We start from the raw sequence: 7,566 nt of genomic DNA on the forward strand, positions 1-7,566 counted from the left end.
TGGTTCAGTTGGAAGATTTCGCCAGTGCTTTCCCGCGAACGCGAGGTCTGACTTTCCCGGAGAAGTGTGACCTCTCTCGGCGTCTGTTCTGTGCAGTGAGCGGCAGAGAAGCCGCGCATTCAGTTGGCCGCACCGCAGCCGACTCGTCAATAAATGAGTACAAAACAGTGTTTCCTAGCACCTGTCGCTTACTGATTGTTTGGAATTATAAATATGAGCGTAGTTCGTCTGTTAATATCACATGCACTTTTTTTAATGTTTGTTGTTTTTTTTTTAGTTTGTTACTCAGACGCAGGCAGTGCGCTGCATGAGACAAAAAAGTACCGTAATACAGCCAAAACAACCGCATAGCTGCTCTTTAAGTGTAGATGCATGTTGATTTTATCAGACGATGCCGCGATTATAAATGAGAGTGACTCCTGGTTAACATGTATTAAAAGGGGTCATGTTTAGTCACTATTTAGTGTGGTATTTTTTGACAATATTCACTCATTATGACAGTAAAATAGGGCATTCTAAGTCAATATACTGCAGTATTTCCTCTCTCAATCAGTAGAAAATATAGTTAACACTCGGTCATGCATGAAAAAAAAAAATACCGTCATGTACCGTGAAACTTTATAATAAACTTTTTAAAAACTGATAATTTTGAAAAATACTGTGATATAAATTTTTGGTCATACCGCCCAGCACTACTGCATGCCAAACCACACCCCCACATATCATCATCTTACATTAATACAGTATATATCTTACATTAATATTAATCATTAAATTATTCATTCATTATTCATATATACACCATCATTCAAAGGTTTCAGTTCAGTCATTTTCCTTTTTTCGTGTGTTTTTGTAATTATTAATAGCCTACTTTTTTATAGCAAGGACACATTAAATTGATCAAAGGTGACAGTAAAGGGATTCATAATGTGGCAAAAGATTTATATTTCAAATAAATGCTGTTAGTTTAAACTTTCTATTCCTTAGAGAATCTTGAGAAAAAGTATAATAGTTTCAGAAATATGAAGCAGCCCATCTGTTTGTAAGATTGATAATAATATGAAATGTTTCTTGCGTGCTAAATCAGCATATTACAATGATTTCTGAAAGATCTTGTGATACTGAAAACTGGAGTATCACAGTTCTGTCATCACAGGAATAAATTACATTTTGAAATGTATTAAAATAGAAAGTTTATTTTAAATTGTAAAAATGTATCTTCTTGTGTGCGTATTATCAGTAAGTGCAGTTACAAAAGACAAAATAGTCTTTTATATATATATATATATATATATATCTAAAAATATTTCTTCTTGTGTACGATTATCAGTAAGTGCAGTTACAAAGCAATAATTGGTCTTTAGTCCAGTCTGTGATTTAACCAATGGCTGGATCTTGGGTTGTTCATTGGTAGGTTCTAAAGCTCTATCACCACTCTGACTGCAGTTACAGGAAGAGAAAGGATCACAAAATCCTCCTGTTTAACATGAGTTCATGTTTTGATTGTGGCTTTAACACAACATCAGTATTTGGCATGTGTTATGGTGCTTTTTGATAGCGGTGCATAGCTAGTAATTCTCTGCGTCTCACAGTTCTTTTTCATCTCTGCATTATTTTCCTCAGAATCCTGTTCAGTCAAGAAGAAATGCTGCCAGTTGAAGCCTAGTCTGTGATAGTGGTGGAAAACAACCAGTCTACTTCCCGGAAGAATACAAGACTTCTCTGATCTGGTAAGCACACACAAGAAAACTCAAGTTCATTTCCGTAGTATAGTCTTGAATAGAACTAACTGTCGATGGAGTGTTGCATAGTATTTTTTATGTTATTTATATGAGTAATTCTATTTGAGTGTTGTACTTGCCTTTTCCAGAGATATTTACCACAGTTTTTTTTTCTAGGTTGATACATGCTCCCCCTTTTTTCCCCACCTTTTAAATCATTACAAATAAATAATTTAAATAATTGATAATTCATAGTTTAGAAATTTTCAGTACATGTTGATTCAGTTTTTACAATATGCAAATAATTAAAAAAATTTAAGATTTATTTTTTAACATCAGACTTAGTGTAAACAGGCCTTTATTGTTTAATTTAATTCAAATTTGTTTTAAAAATATGAATGAATCATCTCTGTATTAGCTTTTAGTGTATGAATGCACATAATAAGGGTGTATGGCATCCCACAGTTGCAGTGGTTGTTTCTGTGTAAGCTTTAGGAATCTATTGAATAGGGATATGGTTTTGTTGTGGGATTTGACTAGCAGGTGTCCATTGGACAACACTGGGTTTGATGACTGCTTTCATCAAACAGCAGAAACACCTTCAGTGTTTAAGAATCACTTTGAATAACATCAAGAGCCACTTGAATTAGTATAGAGAGTATGTTAGGGACTGGCTGCAATTCCTGTTTTCCTCCCCTCCAATTCTAAACCTGTTCTCGTTTTAAGTAAATACGGACTCCAATCTTCACTTGCTCCAGTCACCCCAGGAATGAATGTGCCCAAGGGGATGCTAGTTTCTCATTTAGCCCGAGTATGTGGGGTGGGGGTGTGTGGAGAGAAGTGTCTGTAAGTGCACTTGAGCTACTGAACTCACGCAGTGCGACAGTCAAGTGCATGACCAGCTAAAAGCCGCTCACAGTGAAAAGACCCTCTCAAAATGTTTGTCTGAATCTCATAATTTCCCTGAATACGTGTATTGGAGACTAATTCCAGTAACACAAACCTTTTATTACAAACTGTCATCCTTTGCACGTGTGCTTGACGGAAACAACAGATTGTGGGGGAAGGGTTGGCTATGTGTCTGGAGTAGAACGGAAGATGGGAATGGAGGAGATCATTAGCATTCCAAGAGAGTGTTGGCGTCTGGTGGAGCAGAGCTATGCTTGGCTGCCTGGCACGATAGGGCAGCACCGTGGCCATTAAGGCAGAGGAGTTTGGGGGTTAGGTCCCATGGAGGGCACTGCCACCCCCTACATGGGTGCAATGAGAGGCCCAGGGGCAGGTGGTCTATCAGGGACAGTGGGCTGGAAGGCCAGGACAAATTGGTATAGGGAGGCTCATTTCCCATACTCAGCATGAGGGACGGTACAGCAACTCCATGAGAGTGAAAAGGGGGGGGTGAAAGACTCCCAAGGGCACTGGCATATGAGTGATGGACTTGCCAAGAGGTCGGTCAGTTGTAGGGGAGTGTGGGGTAAGATGTGTCAGTGGGTAAAAGTTGTGTTGCCCCTTAAAGGGGTCATATGATGTTGCTAAAAAGAACATTATTTTGTGTATTTGGTGTAATGAAATGTGTTTATGTGGTTTAAGGTTCAAAAAACACATTATTTTCCACATACTGTACATTATTGTTTCTCATCTATGCCCCGCCTTTCTGAAACGCGTCGATTTTTACAAAGCTCATCGGTCTGAAAAGCAAGGTGTGCTGTGATTGGCCAGCTATCCAGTGCGTTATGATTGGCCGAATACCTCAAGTGTGTGACGGAAATGTTACGACCCTACCATATTGTGATGATGCCCTGTCAGGCCGGAGCGATGAGACAAAAACATTAAAACCCATTATAAACGAGGCATTCGTTGCATCCAGTGGCAACAACAATACTACAGCGAGAATAAAAGTTACACCTTCTTTCTTTGTGTGAACATTTGGGCGGCATTATGCAAATCTTCCCAGATAGTGACGTAGGTATGTGGGGGCGTGTTAGAACGAGCCGTTTTAGGTAGGTGTGGTTTACTCTTAACTTTTATGAAGAATATCTCTTTGGATTTGAGACTTTAGTCTTTGCAACTTTACAGATATTCTTTATGCACCAAGAGCTTGTAACACTCCAAAGAGAAAGGAAAAATTTAAATAGCATCATATGACCGCTTTAATTTTGTGTCACATTGCTGTATATAGGAAATAGCTAATTAATTGAAAAGTGTGGAAAACCTTTAACAAAAATGCATTTTCTATGTGGCTTGTAATATTGTATATATTGTAATATTATACTGTATGTATATGAAACTTTGCATCTGTAAGCAGGAAATAGTTTTACAAATAATATTGCTCTTACTAATTAGAAAATGCTGAAAAGTATTTCAACCATGTTTAAATGTTTTGTATATTATACTTTTTCTTACATAACTGTTCAAAAGTTTGGAATTTATAAGAATTTGTAATGTTTTAGAAAGAGGTCTCTTACTCTCCCCAAGGCTGCATTTGTTTGATCAAAATACCTAATGCGTTTTCTATTTTAATATATTTTAAAATAATATTTATTTCTGTGATGGCAAAGCTGAATTTTCAGCAGCCATCATGTCACATGATTCAAAAATAATTCCAATGTTTTTTTTTTTTATTCTTTTGTGCAAGAAGCATTTCTTACTATCATTGTTGAAAATGGTTGTGCTGTTTAATAATACATTACACAAGATACTTTGATGAATAGTAAGTGCAAAAGAAGATAATTTATTTGAAGTAGCCTTCAAATATTTTGTACTTAGAAATTACTTTGTCACTTTTGATCAACTTAATGTATCTTTGCTGAATAAAAGTATTATTTTTTATTATTTTTTTCAGTTTTGTTTGTGATTTTATTTCAAAGTAAATTTGTCATCAACGATTTGACAATGTCATATCACAGGATATCCCATATCTGAGACAAGTTTTGTTTTTAAAAAAGTCTATATTCAGTGGCTGTGTTATAGACGCTTTCTTCTAATTTCTTTTGATAGCAGATAATCTTGAAATGTAATGGGACTCAATTTTAACTTACATCTCATTTCTCACATCACATTAATATTGCACTGTGCATTAACCACGTGACAACATTCCAACAAGAATTTGTTTGTCCAGCAAAAAATGCACACTCTAACAACAAATCAAAAAATATTTGATGTTTAATTTATGTGGAACGAAGTTTTGAACCCAGGCAATTTCACTGTTAGCAGTGACTGTCAAAATGTCCTTTAACTTGTTGCTTGTCGTATGTTACTCATATTTTATCCTAACCATGTCAAATTCACAGCTGGACAAAAGCTGAGATTAACATGAAGGAGAGCTTTTGTGGCGTTGTGTGTGGTTAGGGCAATCTGTTAGTCAGTGATTTTATTAGTAGGCCGAATTGTAGCTCCTGCACGGTCAGTTTTTCTCTCTCAGTTCATACATGTGAGTCATGAGTCATGAGCCAGCTTACATATGATTTAGGGAAAGAGTTTTAGTTAACTGTGTATTTCTCATACATCCTCGCCAAGCGACGGCACATGGCCCCCATGCATCAACGCAACAGTTTCAGTGGATGACATTTATCCATCTTTCTCAGACCTGTCAGCCTGTTTCTAAAGGCTGTTAAAGTGAAATCCATCAGAACTGCTCCAGTTCAGCGAGCTCAAAGTCATTCTGGACAAGGTAGCCATGGGAATGTGGCATTTAAGGGGATAGTTGGGTCTCAAAACAGCATCGACCAATCAGACGAGAGGCTTGATTGCAACATATTGTCACCCTGTTTGTTGAGGGGAAATAAAATAAGCATGTAGGGGGAAATGCCCATGAGTGATGCTATATATATTTATTTATTTATTGACATTGAATTCATAAAATCCAGCGTGTGACAACTTTATTAACCTAGCGGAGATTTATTTTGAAAGCTGTACTTTTTTTTTACTTAAATACTTTCTATTTTTTCCTCTTTTTTTTGCGAAGGACAAGTGTGCTATCACTCTTTTGTCAGAAGATTATTTTTCTGCATGACACTTTTGATAAGTGGATGGATGGGTGTAAATCTCAGCTCTGTTGTTAGGGGGAGTATGACCTGTCATTCACTACATAGATTACATACCTGTGTTGGCGGAGATTGAACTCAACTTGTTCTTGAGAATTTTTATCCTTTCTGCCTCAGCCAGTCATATCCTTGTAAATTGCCTCCCTTTGATTGCTAGTCCTCAAAGTGAGTTTGCTGTGTTTTGCTTGTTATAATTTGTTTGCTGAATATGCCATCTAGTGCATGAAAACACTGACACAACTCATGAAAAGATATGTTTGATCAGGAACTAGATCTTTCGGTATTTTCTCTGTCACTCCTTGAGGGTCCTTCAGGGCATGCTACTCCAGAAATGTGCGTCTCTTCAAAATGCTTTGCCGCAAAGTCCTTTTGTCATCAAGCTTGTGTTTGCTACCTGTTGAAAGTTGATGGCGTGTTTGTTTCCTCAGATTCTTGTTTTCGTACTGACATTAACACAGGTTCCACATACATAGTTTTACATTTTTTATAGTTCATATTTTCAGGAATCTATAAGCATCCTGCACACCTGTGCTTGTAATACTTCCCTTTTTTTCCTGTCTGTCGAGTCTGCTATCCCTTAGTAAAACCCCAGGTCAGTGGTTTTGTCTTTGGTTAATTCCTTCTTGTCATATGCCACGTTCAGACATTAGTGGCAATTAAAGGCAAAAGCTGTCCAGATGTGTGAATAGGGGTAGAGCTAAAGTGGACATACTTGTGGCCATATGGTGGAGTTTCCCTCAGCCGTGCACTCGTTATATGCTAAGCTCAGACTTTAAAGTAAATGTGAATTGCTAAATGGGAGTTGTTAAACTCATTTTGCTTTCATAATGTGAAATATTTGGTGTAAAACAGGGGATTCAAGGAGGAAAACGTGTAGGTTGGGACTTGATTTTGAATGGTGGGCGATATATGCCAGAGTAGAGCCAGAACGAATGTGAGTTTGCATAAAACAATGCCTGTTTTGCTATTGGTTAACTTTGCTCACATGGCCCTTAGTGCTGTCAGTGGAAAAGGAAATTAGTTTCAAAGGTTGAGCAAGTTGTCATATTTTGATTTGATGTTACTAGGATAAACTATTTTATTTCATTTCACAATAATACCAGAAACTTGTTTAGAAAGTAAATATTAGGAATACATGACATATTGGACTCATATTATCAGCTGATATTACAGATTTCTTTCTATATATATATATATATTTTTTTTTTTATAATCGTTTTGGTCAATATTGGATATTTAATTGTGTGTTTCTCTTGTTTTTACACTTTAGATTACCTTTGCTGTCATCTAACACTGACTTGAAGTTAATCTTTAAACTCACTAATAATTATCTAATAACTGACTGTTAAATGTAACCTTTAGCAAATCTCATCTCATCTTTTTCATGCACACTTGTAATGTTTTGACACTTAAATTCACTTGTAGCATTTTTACACGGATTGATTTTAGTTTTTAAAGTTTTATTTTACATTTATCTGGATGAAATAGTATAGAATTTTAATATTGGCTATAGCATAAAAATATTTTGTCTGCTTGTCAGTGTCTATAGGGCCTTTCGCACCGCAGGAACCTTTTCATTGTACCAGAACTAATTGTCGAACTACCCACTTTTTGGCGTGATGGCACCGCCGGAACTGAGAGCGATTTTAGTACCGGACTGCCTTTTTCGAGAACCAAATTAGCTCCTACTCCGGAGCAGGGTCTAACCAGCACAACTGGTACTAATCGTGACGTAAGTAGACATTGATTGGCCAAACGCGTATGAAAACGCCCTCACCCGCCATGATTTAAAACGCCGTGTA

At 36.8% G+C, this 7,566-nt stretch overlaps 1 protein-coding gene across 5 annotated transcripts in view; it reads left to right on the top strand.

Annotated features, from left to right (window-relative positions):
* The window catches only part of LOC107684054 (RNA binding protein fox-1 homolog 3-like), a 451,861-nt gene that overhangs the window by 57,487 nt on the left and 386,808 nt on the right, over window positions 1–7,566 (top strand). For all 5 annotated transcript variants that reach the window (XM_016480199.1, XM_016480195.1, XM_016480200.1 and 2 more), the window contains exon 2: window positions 1,624–1,730. The gene's annotated coding sequence lies outside the window, so the exon portion shown is untranslated. The remainder of the gene's footprint in view (window positions 1–1,623; window positions 1,731–7,566) is intronic.

Source organism: Sinocyclocheilus anshuiensis, unplaced genomic scaffold, assembly GCF_001515605.1.
Source record: "Sinocyclocheilus anshuiensis isolate Anshui unplaced genomic scaffold, SAMN03320099.WGS_v1.1 scaffold553, whole genome shotgun sequence".
NCBI classification, from domain to species: Eukaryota; Metazoa; Chordata; class Actinopteri; order Cypriniformes; family Cyprinidae; genus Sinocyclocheilus; species Sinocyclocheilus anshuiensis.